Genomic DNA, 21,028 nt, shown 5'->3' on the forward strand with positions numbered 1-21,028 from the left:
AAAGTTAGGCTTACAAATGCTGAGTTATGTCTTATATCGGGACACAAAAGCATCGCGCTAGTTTGCTGGATGTAGCTTTTTGAGAGAAATCAGAGGTTAATCAAAATCTTTAACTTCTGGCTTCAAGATACTGTGGCTTTATTATCTGAAATTGCTTTTGTATTCAATGTACGAGCTGCAATCTTGCTACAAAATGGATACTCTGAATAGTGCGGTTGGTTTTGTTTAGTACAATACTGACTGCAAACTTTTTTTATTTAAAATGTGGATGGAATTTTCAGAATTCTCAAAATTCTCAAAAACTTTGGTCATAATCCCGACGACACATGGATCTACCTCCCGCCGAGACCAAACGACCCTGGGAGCCTGGCTACTGTGTTAAACTGTTTCAATGATGTGAACAGTTGGATGGCACAGAACTTTCTGCAACTCAACAGCTCCAAATCTGAAATCGTTTTAATCAGTCCCCCCCCGATCCAACATCACCCCTGCTGCCAGAAATCTCTGCGTCATTTTTGACTCTCAACTTCCACCTTCATATCAAAAAAGTCACCCAATCCTGTTTTCTCCACCCCCGCAAAATCAAAACTATCGTCTCCCTCTCCACGCGCTCATCTTTTCCCATTAGACTCTTGCAACTCCCTCCTCTCCAACCTCGACTCCAAATCCATCTCCCGCATCCAACTGGTTCAGAAGGCGGCAGCTCGGCCCCTCACTGGGTTTAACAGACATCAACACCCTCACCCCGGGTTTACTTCCCTTCACTAGCCTCCTGTGTGTTTTAGAATCGATTTTAAGATTTTACTGATCAATTTTAAAGTTTGTTTTGGTCTTGCACCAAGTTAGATTTCAGAACTTTTAACCCCGTACGAGCCCTCCCACAGCTGCAGATCCCTAGGTAGGTCATTGTGGCTGTTCCAAAGTCCAGGCTCTGGACGAAAGGTGATGGAGCCTTTTCAGTCCGGGCGCCTTGGCTTTGGAACAACCTGCCTGAAGAGATCAGTATCACAGTATCAGTATCACCTCTTAAATCACTTCTCAAGACTCATTTTTATCAGTTGGCCTTCCTTTAACTGCTTTTAGCTTGCTTTTATGCCTTATTTCGTTTTGTTCTATTTCTTTTTATTAAGTTGTGCATAATTCCTGTACCTCTATCATGATGTCACCATTGAGATAGATAAGTTAAGCCATACAGGCAAAACAATAAGGTCTCTAGGGAACAAGCACTAGAAAATAGTTGCATAATTCACATTTAAATACAATTATGGAAATCCTGACTTAAAAGTGCACTATGGTTTGGAGGTCCATCATTGCTCTGCCTAGAATGTTCCACAATACAACATTAGACTATAAGTTAGTGTCTTCATTATCAAATAAATATCACGGCATTCACAAATACATTTCTTGGTCCAGAAATGAATATAATGACATTCACAAATATAATTCATGACTTTGTAATAAACGTAAAAACATTCACAAAAGCATTGCTCGACTCAAAAGAAAATGTTACGCGATTCACAAATGTCAGTGCAGTAACATTTATTTGTAAACCGATGAACCTGCATTTACAAATCACTGCGTATATTTGTGACTACCATGGCATTTATTCATGTTTTTTTGAGACCTTGAAAATGTTTGATGCACAAGTGTTTATTTTTTTGTGTTGATAACATTGTGCTACTATTGTGCATAGTAGTACTTAGGTTCATAAGTTACTTTTCAGGTTGACTGGCAAAATGTCGGGGGAAGGTGGTTCATCAGTTCGTAATTTAACTTGTTTAAACTTCTTTATTGTGCAAAATCGACTTTTTAGAGCTTTCTACCATATGATAACATCACATCAAAAACATGCAGGAAAAGGTTTTATATTATCCATGCATTATCGTACATACAAAAAAGCATGCAAAACAATACACTACGACTTAACAAACCTGATGTGATATAGGCCCCATCCACACTAGTACGTATTCAAGTCGTTTTCGTTGCGGATGCAGCGTTTCTTCACACTAATCTGATGGAAAACGACTCCAGAGACAGAACGATCTGGTGCCACCAGCTCCCACGAATTCATCTGAGTACAGATCTGATCCTGCACTGTGTGGACTCCTGAAAACGCTGATACGCTGGCGTAGGAGCTCTAGTCGCATCCTTATTGGACCGTGTCACTGTGATTTGCACCTTCCTGATTTGCAGAATTTGTGACATCGGTCATTTGACGTTATTGTCTAACAGTTCAAACAAACCATAGACAAACAGAAAACAGCATAGCTAGAAGTACTTGCACAGAACAGACTCACCATCAGCAGAACACCCCTGTGTCACAGAAAGAACACATATATTCCACTGAATCGTGTCCAACAGAAGCTGACCGCGATGTGGGTTTAAGTTTCCTTTCTGTAAAATGTTAACAAATATGTGCAAAGCTGTGTGGATAGGGAAGGATTGTGGACACAGAAACGACTGGACACAAATTGTTTCCAATACGATGATACAGTGATTTATTTCAGTGTAAACATAACCATAGTTTTCATTAGCGAGACTCCTGCTGATTGTAATGGAGCTCTGAAAGGGGAGTGACTCAGGAGTGAAACTTATTGAACATGTTAATACTTTGTTCTCTGCAAATGTAGCATTTTCAAAACTATAAAATGTAACATGGTGATCTAAAAATGGTGTGATACCCCACAAAAGTAAAATACCCCCGTCTTTAAGTTTTAGCTTGGGCTAGCTTGTTTGCATTTCTTCTTAGCTTTGTGGAAACAGAGCTAACTATATTCACCAGAATTGGCATTTGCTTTAACCTTTTTTATTCTCCTATTTTCTTCTCTGTCTGCTTAGCTAACCTTTAAAATTCCCTTTATTTGCACTGTCTGGGTCATTGCAATGCTACCATCACCTTTTTAAGTTTCACTGACATTTCGTAATACATTTTGATGCATCCCTCCCATTGTGTTCGACTCTGATTGTCTGAATAAAACAATACAACACAACCTAAACACAACATTTAGTCTTTCAAATACTGAAGGGAGATTTGTTTTTAAAGAATCAGCCCAAGTTCATTCACAAATCGAGGGGTTATCACATGGCATTTAACTTGTGCTTTGAGCGCTTAGCAACAACATGGACTTTGAAAAATTGGGGTCACTTTGAGGTTGTCCGCAGGTGTATTTTGTTTGCTTAGCTTGCAACTCATTACTGTGAGTGTAATGCCCAAAGGCACAGCAGTAGATGAGCAGTGTGCAACTCAATCAAAATGTCGAAAAGGACGAATCTTCTTAATGCTTTGTGTCAATAAAGGTGAGTTGTGTGCTCTGGCGGAGAGTCCATCAAATGCTTTTCTCCGTTGTTTTGGCTGGAATGTTTCACAGTATGGTATTGAACCTTTCTATTTTCATGGAGACCAAACCAGACAGAGTTATAGGTCAGATGTGTGGAGAGGCAATCTCACTCACAGTCAGAATGCCTGTTTTTCTACGTATTTTTGAGCTATAAAACCACTTGTAATTGAATACAGTGGTAGTAGTGTAGTGTACACTGTAGTAGTAGTAGTAGTAGTAGTAGTAGTAGTAGTAGTAGTAGTAGTAGTAGTAGTAGTAGTGGTAGTAGTGGTAGTAGTAGTAGTGGTAGTAGTAGTAGAAGCAGTAATAGCAGTAGCAGTAGGACCAGTAGTAGTAGTAGTAGTAGTAGTAGTAGTAGTAGAAATAGTAGAGTAATAGTAGTGTAGTAGTAGTAGTAGGAGTGGTGGCAGTAGTAGTAGGAGTAGTAGTAGTAGTAGTAGTAGTTGTTGTAGCAGTAGCAGTAGGACCAGTAGTAGTAGTAGTAGTAGTAGTAGTAGTAGTAGTAGTAGTAGTAGTAGTAGTAGTAGTAGTAGTAGTAGTCAGTAGTAGTAGTAGTAGTAGTAGTAGTAGTAGTAGTAGTGTAGCAGTAGCAGTAGACCAGTAGTAGTAGTAGTAGTAGTTGTTGTAGCAGTAGGACCAGTAGTAGTAGTAGTAGTAGTAGTAGTAGTAGTAGTAGTAGTAGTAGCAGTAGTAGTAGTGTAGTAGTAGTAGTAGGAGTGGTGGCAGTAGTAGTAGTAGTTGCAGTAGCAGTAGCAGTAGGACCAGTAGTAGTAGTAGTAGTAGTAGTAGTAGTAGTAGTAGCAGCAGTAGTAGTAGTAGTAGTAGTAGTAGTAGTAGTAGTAGAGTAGTAGAGTAATAGTAGTGTAGTAGTAGTAGTAGGAGTGGTGGCAGTAGTAGTAGTAGTTGGTGTAGCAGTAGCAGTAGGACCAGTAGTAGTAGTAGTAGTAGTAGTAGTAGTAGTAGTAGTAGTGGTCACAGTAGTAGTAGTAGTAGTAGTGGTCACAGTAGTAGCAGTAGCAGCAGCAGTAGTAGTAGTAGAAGAAATAGTAGAAATAGTAGAGTAATAGTAGGGTAGTAGTAGCAGTAGTTGGAGTGGTGGCAGTAGTAGTAGCAGTAGGACCAGTAGTAGTAGTAGTAGTGGTAGTAGTAGTAGTGGTCACAGTAGTAGCAGCAGCAGCAGCAGTAGTAGTAGTAGTAGTAGTAGTAGTAGTAGTAGTAGTAGTAGTAGTAGTAGTAGTAGTAGTAGAAGCAGTAGCAGCAGCAGCAGTAGTAGTAGTAGTAGTAGTAGTAGAAGCAGTAGCAGCAGCAGCAGCAGCAGCAGTAGTAGTAGTAGTAGTAGTAGTAGCAGTAGCAGTAGCAGCAGCAGTAGTAGTAGTAAGTAGTAGTAGTAGTAGAAGCAGTAGCAGTAGCAGCAGCAGCAGTAGTAGTAGTAGTAGTAGTAGCAGTAAGCAGTAGCAGCAGCAGTAGTAGTAGTAGTAGTAGTAGTAGTAGTAGCAGCAGTAGCAGTAGTAGTAGTAGTAGTAGAAGCAGTAGCAGCAGCAGCAGCAGTAGTAGTAGTAGTAGTAGTAGTAGAAGCAGTAGCAGCAGCAGCAGCAGTTAGTAGTAGTAGTTGTAGCAGAAGCAGTAATAGCAGTAGCAGAACTAGTTGCAGTTACAAGTGATAAAGACGGTAAAGCTAACAAAAACTAGCACGCTAACTGCACACTTCCTGTTACTCGACCAATTAAACCTTTCTACTTTCATGGAGACCAAACCAATTTACACATCAGCTCTATGGAGAGACAACACCGCTCAAAGTCAGAATGCCTGTTTTTCTAGGTATTTTTGAGCTATAAACCCCCTGTAATTGAATAAATGTAAGATAGAGCTGTTTAAAGTCAAGCTGCGGAACATTCCAGGCCGAGCAATGACATATCCACTGAAATAAAGCAAGTGACACACCCCAAACAAAAAGTTAAATAGCGCATCATTAACCAACCACTCTCATAGACTTACCGCTTTATAGTGGCGGTAAACAACAACAGGAAGTTAGTTTGTGGACCTGGATCGACGTTAGAAACATTTACCGCAGTTGTAGCCAGAGTGTCATGTCCCGATGGTATTGATTTGAGGATTAAGCGTGTTTAGGTGTGATTGAAAACGCGGAGGAAGGAGCTAATCAGTTGGTGTCAAAGTATTAGCGCCAGCAGCTATGGTTCGATCACAGTAAGCAGATGCAATGCCTCTCCGGGGAATCCGCACAACGAATGGTCCTGCTTACTCTATTTGTTTCCTCGCCGCATCAGTCCAAGTCGTAGAATTACTTTAGCTCTGATGCCTTGATAGTAGCGCGCATTAGCTGAGAAATAGGAGCGGCGTTTTCATTCGTTTTGTGGTTAGAGCTTTAGGCCATGGCTCAAATTGTCAATACACTAAACCAGATCTATTAAGATGCCATCAGGGCTCTGTAATGTGAGGCGCTGGTGATAGGTGTTTGTGGTGGGAAAGCAACTTTATTTTACTCTCTTGCCCTAAAAACTCTTCTCTATAAATACTTTAAAAGAGACAGTGGATTGGAACCGCCTCATTCACACTGTAATTTTGAGTAATATTGATGAAATGATACTTTACATTGTGAGTGGGTCTCTCCGTGACTGTGGTTCTTTGCAAAGTTTTTGAAGCTTTTTCTTAAAGAAGACTGTCAAAGAACAGGGGCGCTCTGGGACGATTATCTGTTTACTTTTTTACTGTGAATGTTGGTTGATCTGCTTGTCTGTTATTGACCAATGACTGTTTAACTGTTTCTAACTTTATGTTGGTAAAAGTAAGCCGGACATGCACTGCAATTTTTGGCCCTTTTTGAGCCGGTTTTCTTTCGTGCGACTGTTTTTGGGATCGGACCGTGTGGGGAAGCTGGCCCAAGTGGTCAAAATGAGAGTCCAGTGCAAAGTTGTCCTTCACCAAACCAAATTCTTTATTGGATCCTTCCAAGTCGTGGGCAAAATTATATACATATTTACAAAAAGAACTGTGCTTAACTAAACAAAAGCAACAGAAAATAACGCAACAAAAGAAAATACCCACAGGCACCTGGCTGCACTGATGGTGACCTCCCTACTGATTAAACTGCCTCTACTTATATACCCCCCTGAGAGGAAGTCCCTCCCCCTGGGTTCACACCAACTTACGGGGAAAACTGTAGCAATTTCCTTTTCCTACTGGTGTGCTGCCTTAAATTATTTTTCTGAAGCCTAATCCCCTTTTAAACTGAAACAGTGCTCCAACTTAACTAGATACACTGAAACCAAAATTCTAATAACCCATTTGATAAAACAAAGAACCATTTCCAAGGCTTCCCTCCACATGGTCTGTGCCAACACCTCCCCCTGAGCCTATAAATATGGCTGCCAAAGGACACGCCCCCTCTTTTGTTCCCAGACCATGTGGAGTCACAGGTAAGGTGGTAAGTTTAAACAAAAATGAAGGAATATAACCAAATAAAATGAATTTAAAGTAACTGTGTGAATGTGATCAATTAAACAAAGACTAAATAAAACAAACCCGGGATAGTTATTATTTAGCTGTTTAGTTGATATAGATAGATGTAACTGAACTAAGGTGAAAAATGGGGACAAAGGCCCTCTTTGTCACAGACAGACTTTTGGCTTAATCGTGTGTTGGGCTTCATGAAGTAAACATGGGGTAACGAGAACCGATTAATACCTCACGATCAGTAATCATACGTTGCAAGAATATCAAACCTCTTTGAAATCCCGTCGCTTCTCATGAGGGTTTTGCACTGTTGAAGTAGTTCATATAGTGTGAGAACATGAATAGTGAGCTGTGAACTTTTAAACCCTGTGAGTGAAAGGATCGAAAATATCGCACAGTGTACACCCAGCTTTAGGGATGCACTGATTCAGCTTTTTCAGTACCGATATCAATACTTTTACTTTAGGTGTCGACTGATACCTGATATCAGAAGTGGGGCCATTCATTGTTTTGCAAGTCTCAGTAAGTCTCAAGTCTTTGACCCCAAGTCTGAGTCAAGTCCCAAGTCAAATACAGGCAAGTCCAAGTCGAGTCTCGCGTCACTGGCCCATAAGTCCAAGTCAAGTCCAAGTCATCTGCTTTGAGCTTCAGGTCATTTCAAGTCTTTAAACCAAAGTACTTAGATTTTTTGCAAGTCATATGACTTTTAACATAAACTGTACTTAAAAAAATCATAGTATATGTATATATGTGTTTATAGAGTATGTAAGTTATAGAAATGTAAATTTTTCCTTTGTAAATGTCTTGACAAGATCTTAGTGAATCATTACAGTCAGAATATTCAGATTTAAAAGTGCTTCTCAAGTCTTCTCAAGTGACACACCTCAAGTCCGAGTCAAGTCCCAAGTCACTGACCTTCAATTTCTAGTTGAGTCCCAAGTCTTAGTCCATTTTATCAAGTCAAGTCTCAAGTCCTAAAAATAGTAACTCAAGTCTAACTCGAGCCCAAGTCACAACTTGCAAGTCCCCACCTCTGCCCGATATTAACCGATGCCAATGTAGGGACAGAAAAAAAGCATTTATTTCCTTAAAGCACAGTTAACTTATTAAACAAGAGAATTGTGCTATGTATCTGTTTAAATAACTACTCTACAGCTTTGTATTTATAAAAATTCAAACATTACAAGATGTTCTAGCCTGTAAATATTACATCTTATTACATCTAATTAAAGGCCCAACCAGGATATCAACTTAACAGATTTGGAACAGATACTCGGTCCAGCTAATTGTGTCCAATTATTTGTGAGTGCTATTGTCATTTTCGGCTAGGCAACAATAAACTGAATTGAATTGGGTTAGGTTATACTGACTGACTGTGACTGTAGAAAATTTAACTAGCACATCTAGGCCTATCACTATATTTTTGGGGTCAGTATTTATCGTAGGTACTTTTTCTTTGGTGTTCTAACTTTTTGATTATTTTTGGGCTTATTGAAGATTGAAGACGTCTGTAATGAGGCATAGAATAACTTCTATGCCTCATTACAGATACAAACTGAGTATTAAAGTCTTTCATTCTGCTGTTTATTTATTGCAGCTCACGATTTTTAACAATATTATACAAGGTTTTATGGTTTAAATTTGCTCTTGATGTCAGTGGCATAGATTAGTTTCAATATTATCCTTTGCTTTCTATATTTTCTTCAGCAAAATATCATCCTTCACATGTTGTTATTGTGATGTGCTTACAGTATGTCATATTTTTTTTTAACTAACAAAAGTAGAAACATTCTGACTGCGAGTGCTGCTTTAACAGGGTAAATATGGAGGAATGCAGCTGACAGTGTGCTCATTATTGAGGTGGACTTATCCTGATGGACGTCATGATTTCTGACTCACTCCCACACAGAGAGCAGCAGTGCACGCTCAGCACTTCTGACCGTGGCACAGATGTGTTTATTTACAGAGCATAACCCGGCAGTATGAATAATGTACTGCTTGAGAAATGTGCACAGATAACAGTCGTGCCATCACATGTGAGGGCATTAAAGACGCTCGACCCGATTTTTACTGTCTTAAAAATGTACTAGGCTAGTAGTAGTAGCAACAAGCAGCCAGTAGTAAGTAGTAGGAGGAGTAGTTGTAGTGGTGGTAGTAGTAACAGGAGCAGTAGTAGTAGTAGTAAATGTAGTTGTAGTAGTAGTAGTAGTAAATGTAGTTGTAGTAGTAGTAGTAGTAAATGTAGTTGTAGTAGTAGTAACTGTAGTTGTAGTAGTAGTAAATGTAGTTGTAGTAGCAGTAGTAGTTGTAGTAGTAAATGTAGTTGTAGTAGTAGTAGTAGTAGTAGTAGTAGTAGTAGTAGTAGTAGTAGTAGTAGTAGTAGTAGTAAATGTAGTTGGAGTAGTAGTAGTAGTTGTAGTAGTCATAGTAGTTGTATTGGTGGTAGTAGTAGTAGTTGTAGTAGTAGTAGTAAATGTAGTTGGAGTAGTAGTAGTAGTAGTAGTTTGAGTAGTAGTAGTAGTAGTAGTAGTAGTAGTAATGTAGTTGTACTAGTAGTAGTAGTAGTAGTAGTAGTAAATGTAGTTGTAGTAGTAGTAGTGCTGTAGTGGCAGTAGTAGTAGTAGTAGTAGTAAATGTAGTTGTACTAGTAGTAGTAGTAGTAGTAGTAAATGTAGTTGTAGTAGTAGTAGTGCTGTAGTGGCAGTAGTAGTAGTAATAGCAGTAGCTGTAGTGGTGACAGTAGTTGCAGTAGTAGTAGTAGTAGTTGTAGTAGTCATAGTAGTTGTATTGGTGGTAGTAGTAATAGTAGTTGTTGTATTAGTGGCAGTAGTAGTAGTTGTAGTAGTAGTAGTAGTAGTTGTTGTAGTGTTGGCAGTAGCAGTAGTAGTAGTAGTAGTAGCAGCAGTAGTAGTAGTAGAAGTAGGACCAGTAGCAGAAGAAGTAGCAGTAGCAATTACAAGTGGTAATGACGGTAAAGCTAACAAAAACTAGCATGCTAACTGCACACTTCCTGTTAATACAAACACGTTGTAAGCAGATGCAGACAGTACTTTTTTATTATGACTTCCAGAGCTGCACATATACAATATCTCTGCAACATACAATATATCTCATAAGACATGTTTTGCTCAATTACGTGGAAAGAATTGGACACCAGGTCTTTAATGGTTTGTATGGGCCCCTTGTGACTAAAGCAGTTAGCAAAGCAGTCCTGAGTCTTTGGTAGGACTAGAGACCTTTGGAAATGTTGTTAGAAGTGTCAGCAGTAACAGTCTCTTGGACGGTGCGGAGTGTTTCTCAGATGGAGCAGCTTTGTTTGCCAAGAGTTTACTGTTTTCCATTTCCCTCAGAAAAAGACTTTGAAAGAAAACAAAAGTATTGCCATTTTGGATGCTACAACCTCAGTCATTTTAGCTTTTCATTCTAACGTTTCTTACTGTGTTTGTGCTAGATAAACATTGATGGGTTACGCTAAAAAGCTCTTTTAAATGTCAGATTTAAAGCTTATATTACACAAACCTACCTCCTCAAAAATGGAACTGGAGTTGTGCTTTGTTTCATTCACACATGTTTGAGCAACCCGTTATTATTATTACTCTGTTTATATCTCCAAAGCTCTGTTCCACTTTGTGACGTCATGTAGTGGGAGTTAGCGGATATCTTTTACCTTTTGTTTGGTACACATTAGCAATTCCAGGGCTGAAGTCATGAAATGATTCTAGTGAAGCTGTACAGAGTTTAAAAACACAGTGAATTTCAATTATGAATTGGCCATAATGTGTGAATGTAAGTGGGCCAAATGGTGTGTTTATGATGCACTACCGCATTACTTTTGTTTAATTTAGCCAAATTTGTGTAGTGTCTGTGGTAGGGGGGAAATGAGGGCTTTTTTGTTGTTGTTTTGTATTTGTTGTGAGTGTTGCTTTATGTTTTGTTTTATGTTAATTACAGTAATTTGTTAAATGTTGATTGTTGTATTTTTTTATGTATATATTTAAAAAATAATAATAAACACAGTGGAGCACTTCTGGTAGTACCACATGACATCACAAAGTAGAACAGACTGTTTTCTGTTTGTGTGTTAAACATGTGTGAATGAAACGAAACACAACTGCAGTTATGACTGTGATGAGGAAACAACATTATTATAGATCAGAAAATAGCGTAATATGGGCTCTTTAATGTAGAGAGGGCTTCAACTGCGGTCCTCTGAAGACGGTTTTTACAATCAAGACTTTTCGGCTCCCATCCAGAAACCATTTTCACTTTGATGGTAGTGAGTTGCGGCACTGTGGTTTATCCTACTCTGCGTTAACTAAGTGCATCCCCAAAGGGAGAACTTTTAGGGCCTGTTTACACGAGAACACTTGCGGGTAAAAATTACAAAATATTTTATCGGAAGTGCCTTTCGTTTAGACGATGACGGCGTTTTTGAGGCTTAAAAACGCCAAAAAATCTGAAACCACCCTCCAGAGTGGAAAAGTTGAATATGCTCCGCTGTAGTGTTTCCGTCTACACTGCCCAAGACGCAAAACTCTGGTCAGATCTGCTCACGTCGCAAATTCCAATCCAATTCCACACACTTTTGCTTCACCGAATGCACGCACGATTCCCTCCCTAAAACGTGAAGACGCGGTGCCACTTTTACGTCTTCTGTTCAGACTGTCATCATATAAACGTAGCCTTAGAGTGAAACTGCCCTGCCTTTGTTTACATCTAAAATCATTATGAGGTCGGTATTGAGTTTGACTTGAATCTGACTTCACTTGAAACACTTAAAAGATGTCTGCTTGCTCTGTTTTTAATGATCTGTTTTCCAATTATCCAATTATACTGCTTTATACTGCTTTCTCATTGGCACAACTATGGGTTATCTCACCTTTTCTTGTCTTTATATGACTTCGTTGAACTTTCAAATAGTATTCCAACTTTTAGAAATGTTTTATGCATATTTTAAACAGTATTACAAAGCCTTATTATGTTTTTGCGCCCTGTATGATCTTGAGTGCCGAGTTACTGCTTTCACAAGATCAATGCTGTCTTCCACAATACACTAGTGATCAGATGCTTTGTATAAGAGACTGAATACACAGATACAGTGAACAGTACTGCGGCTTCAAGGTTCCACAGGTCAAAGGGGCTTTACTCTGAATACTGAGCTAAGTCCAGCCTCGGAAACTCTCCAGACTCCTTGTTAGCTTCACGCACTCTGCACAACCACGGCAGCTTCTGTGGTACATGTTTTCTAGGATTAAAAGCATATGTCCCTTGATGGAGGCTTAAATTTTGTACTATTACTACTTCTACAACTGTGTCTGAGGGGCTACAAGCTTCATCTGGACAAGGGTTTCATGTTGTGAGGTGTATTTTGATAGAAATGTGGTCCGCCTCATGTTTTGGCTCTGTGCTGACTGCAGTGTTTCTTTGTTTTGACTGGGTACGGACCACGCTTTTCCCTCATTGGTTGATCCGCCTGTCAATCTTGTTCATTTTAACTCAGGGGAGACCAGTATCCTGTCTCTATGAGAAGAAAAGGGCTGGAAATTCTACAAATATTGTTACTTCTCAATCAAAATTGGGAAGGTATTACACTTAAGTTAACATGCACTAATTAAAGATGCACTATGGAACATTTCTAGTGGATGGTACACCACCTGCTTGTCTCCGTGAAGGTGTTATTGCTGTGTTTAGAATGTCCCTCAGTATGACATGAAACATATTGATCTAGCTTCTTAAAATAACATTTGTGTACAGTTACGATAACCTTACAACAAATTTGACCTGTAACTTGGCCTGGTTCCGCTACCTGCTTGTCTCCATAGAGATTTGTTTAACGCCGTATTCTGGGACATACTTGGCAAAGCAATATATCCACAGAGAATTATGTTTAAGACCACCACCAAAAAGTAAGGCAAGGCACCTTTAAAGTAGAGGTACTATACAAAATAGATTGTTTAAACTTTCTACCATGTTATAACATTGGCCACGTAAATTATTCTCCTTTGAGTTTACATTGAAATAATTCTTCCGAATTAAGGATTACATGGAAAACACATCTTTAAATCGGTTTTATTTAATTCTGCTCAACGTCTTTGGGTCGGGGAGGGTTCTGATTGGACAGGAGCACGAACGTATTTATGTCTACCGAAAGAAAACACACATTTCAGCTGCTACCGACTTTTCTGTCATCTTGGTTGTTTAAAATCGGAATAAAACACCTACTTAATTCGGATTTAAGTTTAATTTCGAATAAGTTTAATTAAGTGTTTACATTGTCTTTTTAAAGTGGAATTAATTTTTATTCCAAACTAAATTAAAGCTCTCATGTAAACAGGGCAGTTTCCTTGTCAAAAACACCCCTGAAGTGGTTTTATGTCTTCCAAGCATGTTTGCATAATTTAGTGATCTCTCCTGGGCCCTATTCAAACCCTCTTCATGGTTGGATGCAAGATTTGCCTAATGCTCTGTCCACAAACCTACATCATCCATGCTCTTACATGACAATTTTCCATAAATACACAAAAGCATTAGGGCTGGGTATCATTAAGAAGTTGCAGATACGATACATACCTCGATACACAGGCCACGATACGATACATATCTCAATACAGTGCACTTTCGATTCGATATGATATATTTCAAATCGATTCGATACGGTTCAATAAAAAATAAAGGCTAAATCATGGCTGTGACACTAAAAGTCTTTGTTAAACCACTTCTTGTGTAAAGTTCATATGAAACAAACATTTTAATCACCAAAACAGTAAAAATATCACATGTGTTGAATAAATGAGCTTTTTCACTCCACAAGCAACAAAACTGTAGCTCTGTAACAAAATAATTTAGTAAAACACACCTAAAAAATACTCTTGGTGATATATCGATACAGTAGCCCACGATATCGATACTGTATCATCACATTAAACGATACGATATATCGATATTCCGATATTTATTTTTGCACACCCCTAAAAAGCATGATACAAAACAATACACTACAACTCCACAAACCTGACACAATGTACAGTAGTTATATTAGAGTAAAGCACGCTGATTGTAATGTGATACTTTGGTCTCAGAGTATCAAAAATGAAAGTGAAACCTATAACGCATATAAAGTAAATTTAGCATTTTCAAACAATAAAAGGTAACATGGTGATCTAAATATGTTATGTGTTTGCAGTAATACTCCACAGAAGCATAAACACTGGGCATTTGGCATGGATGTGACTCATATATTTATGTATTTTTTGGTTATGAAATCTTGGTTATAATTCTTCATGTTATTAGGTTCTTTTTTCAGACCAAGAGTTTGTTTTCATACCTGACAGTTTCGACTGCTCCCTGCGGTCTTTCTCAGAGTGGTCATGTGATGTTGCTGTGACGTGTCCGGTCAGCTGATTTATTCCGAATTTGTCGCTGTCTTCCTATCGGTGGAGGCAGGATGATAGTGCCATCTGCGCCAAAATATGTATAAATCAGCTGACCGGACACGTCGCAGCAACATCACGCGACCACTCTGAGGAAGAGCGCAGGGAGCAGTCGAAACTGTCAGGTATGAAAACAAACTCTTGACCTGAAAAAAGAACCTAATAACATAAATTACTGGAAGACCAAATTAACCTCATTGGACTGCTATAATTCTTCGTTTTAGCACACGCGTCTTTCTCCAGTTGCTACCACTTTCATTTTTACACAGCAAAATACAAATCTCTGGGGAACTTCGCACAAGCAGCGTCAGCACATTGTTTGAAAATGACAAAGTTTGTAATTTAAAGTTTGAAATTCGGCTCTGATATTGTTGCTGACTGCTGTGGCGCTCATGCATATTTATGGCGTCCTAATAGACTAATGTGTTCCCATATCTGTGCTCTGTAAATGATCTCTCACTGCATCAAGGCCGTGAGCACTGCTTTCTGGCTCTGCTCTCATTTATATGCATTACTGTACACTGTGTATGTGGCTGCCGGGTCATATAGCAGTACTGTAGTCCACAAATACTACCATTCATATTTTTTACTCTTTGATATTATAATATACTGGGATGTGTGAACTACTGCGTCTCAGTCGTTTCCCTTGTGGATCAATAAAGTTTGTCTAATAAAAATGTTTGTTATCATAATATTTAATATTTGGTATTTGAACTTGTAAAACTGGTAGTAGTACTAATAGGGGAAGTAGCAGGTAGTGGTATGTGGTAGTAGGCTAGTAGTAGTGGTAGTAGTAGTAGTAGTAGTAGTAGTAGTAGTAGTAGTAGCAACAGCTAGCAGTAGCAGCCGCAGCAGCAGTAGTAGTAGTAGTAATAGTCGTAGTCGTAGCAATAGTAGTAGTAGTAGTAGTAGAAGTAGCAGTAATAGTAGTAGCAGTAATAGTTGTAGTAATAGCAGTAGCAGTAGTAGTTGCAGTAGCAGTAGCAGTCATAGTTGTAGTAATAATAGTAGTAGTAATAGTAGTAGTAGCAGTAGTAGTAATAGTAGTAGTAGTAGTAGTAGTAATAGTAATAGTAGTAGTAGTAGCAGTATCAGTAGTAAGTAGTAGTAGTAGTAGCAGTAATATTAGCAGTAGCAGTAGTAGTAGTAATCATAGTAGTAGTAGCTGTAGTAGTTGTAGTAGTAGTAGCAATAGCGGTAACAGTAGTAGTCGTAGTAGTCATAATTGTAGTAGTAGTAGTGACAGTAGCAGGAGCAGTTATAGTGGTAAAAGTAGCAGTAGCTGAAGCAGTAGCAGTAGTAGAAGTCGTAGTAGTAGTCATAGCAGTATACAATAGTAGTAGCAGTACGAGCAGTAGTAGCAGAAGTGCTGATTGGACTTTTAAAAGTATTTAATGGTGAAAAGTGGATTTTTAAATGATTATTATTATTACTTTTCTGTAATATGAACATTTGAACTTCTCTCACTTCATATGAACAGAGTTTAGTGTTTTGCTCTTTGATTCTGCAAAAATCTGCCACGTTTTTTAGTCCTCTGTGATTTCTCCTTGATTTTTTTCCACGCCAGCAGCCATATTTGTTTTGACACAGATTAACTATGCGTGTCTCTGATTGGTTAATACACCTGTCAATCACATCTGAACTCAATAACGTGACTCACATTTCCGTAAAACATCGGAGGAGTGTATATTCCCGTATCCCAGGCAACAATACCATACTCACCGCTGACAAATTTAGCGTCTGAAAAATAGATGCGTAGACCTCGATTGGCACCAGTTCATTTTTTACAGTGATCTAGTGCTGTTGAATCCAATTTCAAGGCTCAGGGGCGACGCGCTGCAATGAAAACAAATAATCACATCCATATTCAATCTGAGAGAGAAGAGAAAGGGGAATACAGTTGTGCACAAATCGTCAGTAATCACGATGAGAAGGGGGCGTCTGTAGAGTTCGCTCAGTCAGTCTGCCTGGCTTGCTTTGAAAATGCACTTCTAGCTCGAGCGCCGTTAGCATTTGGTAAATTATTGAAGTGGTGCGTAACAGTTCTTTTCTGATTAGCACTCAGAGCGTTCCAGCGTCTTTTGTTTCTTGGTCTTAAATGGAGCACAATTATTTCACTTAATTTCGCAATTCATACCCAGGGCGTTTTGAATCTCTGTTCTTGTACAATTTCAGTGAACAAGATTTGAGGCATTGCTGCAGGTGAAAAGGGTTAATCAGCTCTGTGCAGAATAGTGACAGCCTGACTGTTAGCATCACTACTTCCTGTCCAATTTTCTCTCTGTGAGTTTTTGCCGAGTAATGCTGAAATGAATAACTATTTAAAGATAAGGCAGTGAATGTGGAGCTGTTGGTGATTTAACTGACCACATGTTAAAAAGTACACAAATAAAATACAGAGGTGGGGACTTGTAACTCTTGACGTGGACTCGAGTCAAAGTTGAGTCACTATTTTTAGAACTTGAGACTTGACCTGATAAAATGGACTAAGACTTGGGACTCAGTTTGAACTTGAAAGTCACTGATTTGACTTGGACTTGAAGGCCTGTGACTTGAGAAGACTTGATGCTTCTCCCAAAAAAAATATGTTTTTAGAAAATACTTTTCTCTCTTCAGTTGATAAATGTGGTGCTTAATTTTACAGGAACAAACTGGAACATGTCCCTGACATTTTTGTATTTGTTGCTATGGCAACAGTAACTGAAGTACTGTGATGTGGTATCCTCAAATGGACTACAATAATACAATAATGTACAGTACAGTACAGTAATATAAAGTACAATACAGTAAAACAGCGGGAACTACAGAGAACATGATTGTTCTATTTCAGTGCAGACTTAATGACAAAATAGCTGTTATTAAGCACTTTTAAATCTTAATTATTTCTATTCTGACCATAATAATTCATACTAAGGTCTTGGCAAGACAGTTAAAAAGGAAAAATGTGCATTTTTACAGCTCTTATATACATATATACATATATACTCATATATAAATATACCATGACTTTTTAAGTACAATTTACTTTATGATTCATTTAAAATGCAAAAATCTAACTTATATTTGGTTTAAAGAAACCAAATATAAGGAACCACCCTCCAGAGTGGAAAAGATGAATATGCTCCACTGTAACATTTCCATCTACACTGCCCAAGACGCAAAACTCTGGTCAGATCTGTTCACGTCACATACTCCTTTAAGTCACGTACATACAGTACACAGAAACCCAGCATGCATACCCAATTAAATTTCACACACATTTGTGTCACCGTATGCACGCAGATTTCTTCCCAAAAACACACGTCTAAACTCGGAATAAAAAGTGAAGATGCAACGCCACTTTTGGTCTTCTGTTCATACCGTCATCATATAAACATAGCCTCAGACTTGAGATTAAAGACTTGAGACTTACTTGAGACTTGCAAAACAACAACTTGGCCCCACCTCTGATAAAATGCATACATCAGTGGAGGGCACTTGTGTGTTTAGAAAGAGAGATGTTTGTTTCTCAGTGCTAATACTAATGCTAATGTAGAGGCATAATCGTTATTACAGCAATGCTTTGAAGGAACAAGCTCATTGGTCATTATTATTTACAGCAAAATTAAACTTAAGTGCTCCTGTAATTCATTCTGCGATTGTTGTCTGCAATGTCTTTCAGTGCTTTCAGTGAGTTTCTTTCTTTTAAAAAAAAATCTGATCTCTGTCCACATTATTCTGAAAGTTGCCGTGGGCGTCACCATCATCATTCAGGTTGTATTATTTTGTGTGGGGCTGCCGATCTTTACAGCAAAAAAGTTCAGACTATAAAGCCACTTTAAAGCCCCCCCTGAGAATCTGTGCAGTGTTTATTTGTTGGTGCACTTGAACATTGAACATTTTACACAAATGAACCGACTTTATGTCATATTTAAGATGCAAAACGTTTCCCAAATTCTCCATCGGCATGAATGGGATTTCTGTTTAAGTGGCAGTGCCGCCACAAAAAGCACATTTTAGGAGCATTTAGAGTAGGAATAAGGTGGATTACTGGGTTTCAGATGACATCACAACACTCTATAGGCCAATAATATTTTATACAGATTGAGGCAGCTTAAATGAATATTGCTAAAATGCAGATTGTCACTGTAATACAGTGAGTTGTTCTAGTATCTAGTCACTAAAATAAATGATCAGGTTCAACATTTGTGAATTTACATTATGGATCTTTCATGATGAAGTACTTTGTAATCCTTGACCCCCATCTGGGATCACATCACACTCTAGAATCTGAAAACTACCAATAAGATGTACCATCTATGTATGTTTGTTACAGTAGCATTAGGCATAGCAGGAGTAGAAGTAGTAGTAGTGGGAGTAGTAGTAGGTGTAGATAGTTGTAGTTTTAAGTACCAGTTTTAGCAGTAAGTGATAACAGTATTATTACTTTAGGGTGGTCATTGTAGGAAACAGTGTAGTTATGTATAAGGCAATAACAAAGTAGAACTCGCAGCAATACGAGGAGTAGCAGTAGTAGTAGTAGTAGCAGTAGCACTAGTAGTATTATTAGTAACAGTAATATTCATATTTTCTTTAGGGTGGTTATTGTAGAAATAGTTGTAGTTATGTATAAGGCAACAACAAAGTAGCAGTTGCAGTTGCGGTAGTAGTAGTAGTAGCAATAACACTAGTAGTAGAAGTAGTCACAGTTGTAGTATTAAGTACCAGTTTTAGTAGTGGTAACAATAGTATTAGTAATTACTTTTGGGTCATCGTTGTAGAAATAGTTGTAGTTGGCAACAACAAAGCAGCAGTTGCAGCAGTAGTAGTAGTAGCAGTAGCACTAGCAGTAGAAGTAGTCACAGTTTAGTATTAAGTACCACTTTTAGTAGTTAGTAGTAACAGTAGCATTAGGGTCTCACTGTAGAAAGAGTTGTAGGTATTTATAAAGCAACAACAAAGTAGCAGTAGTGGTAGTAGTAGTAGTAGTAGTAGTAGTTAGTAGTAACAGTAGCATTAGGGTGGTCATTGTAGATAGTTGTAGTTATGTATAAGACAGCAACAAAGTAGCAGTCGCAGCAGTGGTAGTAGTAATAGTAGCAGCAGTAGTAGTAGCAGTAGCACTAATAGTAGAAGTAGTCACGGTTGTAGTATTAAGTACCAGTTTTAGTAGTTAGTAGTTACATTAGGGTGGTCACTGTAGAAATAGTTGTTGTTATGCATAAGACAACAACAAAGTAGCAGTTGCAGCAGTAGTAGTAGTACTAGCAGTAGTTAGTAGTGGTAGTAGTTACTCTGTGGGTGCCAAGGCAACAACACGTCATTACAATTCTTACCCAGTCCCATTCTGAGCATTTCTTTGTCTCGTGCTATTGGATGTAGAACTAAAGTAAATAAGTAAGTGAAGTGAAAAAGCTGCAGGGCCCCATGTGGCCGAGACTCTATTATGGCCGTTCCTCAGACCCAGGGCGCGTGAACTGCTTTGACTCTGGCCTGGTACAGTGCTCTGCTGCAGCGGTGCCCATTGATCAACCATGGCACCGAGCTCCGAGACCTGCGGCATTGTTTGAAATAAGAAAAGGAACAAAAAGAGGCCTAAAAGAAAACAACACACGTATTAGTGAAATGTGTATAGGGGAAATATACATGCAGGAGCTATGGAGGAATGCAGCTGTGTTCTCAGTACCATAGAGACCACATGGCATTTGAATAGACCTGTGACAAAAATAGTGTGTTCTGAAAGGTCCTTTCTCTTGGACTAATAGACTCTGTGTCGAAACTGTTTTATATTGTGTTCATCCAGCCTGCTACAGGGTGCTAGTCCTGATTTTGATCATATATTTAGTCAGAAGGAAAACAACTAGCTTGATAAATGTCAATCAGTCCATGATGTGTTTTGTTGTTCGTTCTATCTGAACCTGTCTCCTCATTTCCATCCGTTTGAGTGGCAATATGAGTACATTTTTATGTTAAAAATGAATGTTAACCAGTATATTTGGAGCACTTCGTTAAAGTTTGTGGCAATTTATAAAAATTATTTGAGATGTTCCAGTAGTGGTTACTTTTCAGCTAGCATTAACCCCATGTAATTGTCTATATAGTAACTTTAACGTACACCATTTATTTTTACTGCTTCTGAATACTTTTTTTAAAATTTTGTTGCAGTTTCCCACTTTTTCACGCTTATATCACAAACCAGGAAGACGTTTGGAAAGATGTGATTACAACTTCCAGCGGGCTTTGTTCTAGGAAAAATTAGAAAATGGCCCAGTTTTCTTCATCTCCATGTCATTGTAGTGTTCCGTTATGTTCAGCTAATCAACAGTTACAGCCATACCTCAGTTTTCATCATTTCCCCACTGACGCTCAACTCCGAGTGCACTGGGTAAATGCGATTAGAAAAGATGTATCACGGTCGGTTGGCGAGCCCAGTGTCGGGAACTACACCGCTGGTTTCCAAACGTCTTCCTGGTTTGTGATGTAAGCATGAATAGAGCCTATTATGCTGCCACTATGTTTCTTGTATAAAAGGTTAACTTCTTTCACTCATTAAGAACACAACATTTCACTTTTTTTTAAACAATGAAGCCATTATTCTAAAAAAAATAAAATAAAATCAATACAATCAATACAGTCATTTACCCCACTCATTTTTATTGTCCATACTTGATAGTCATAGTAGTGCTAGTGGGAGTAGTAGTGCTTTGTAGTATTGTTGTTTTACCAGTTCCAGTTTTTCAGCAGTTCCGTGCTGTGGTCCAAAGCAAGAAAAATATCTGATGAAGGCTTTTTTTTTCCCCGAAACGCTAT

The sequence above is a fragment of the Boleophthalmus pectinirostris genome, unplaced genomic scaffold (genome assembly GCF_026225935.1).
Source record: "Boleophthalmus pectinirostris isolate CB_2022bp ecotype Guang Dong unplaced genomic scaffold, ASM2622593v1 HiC_scaffold_9, whole genome shotgun sequence".
Lineage (NCBI taxonomy): Eukaryota > Metazoa > Chordata > Actinopteri > Gobiiformes > Gobiidae > Boleophthalmus > Boleophthalmus pectinirostris.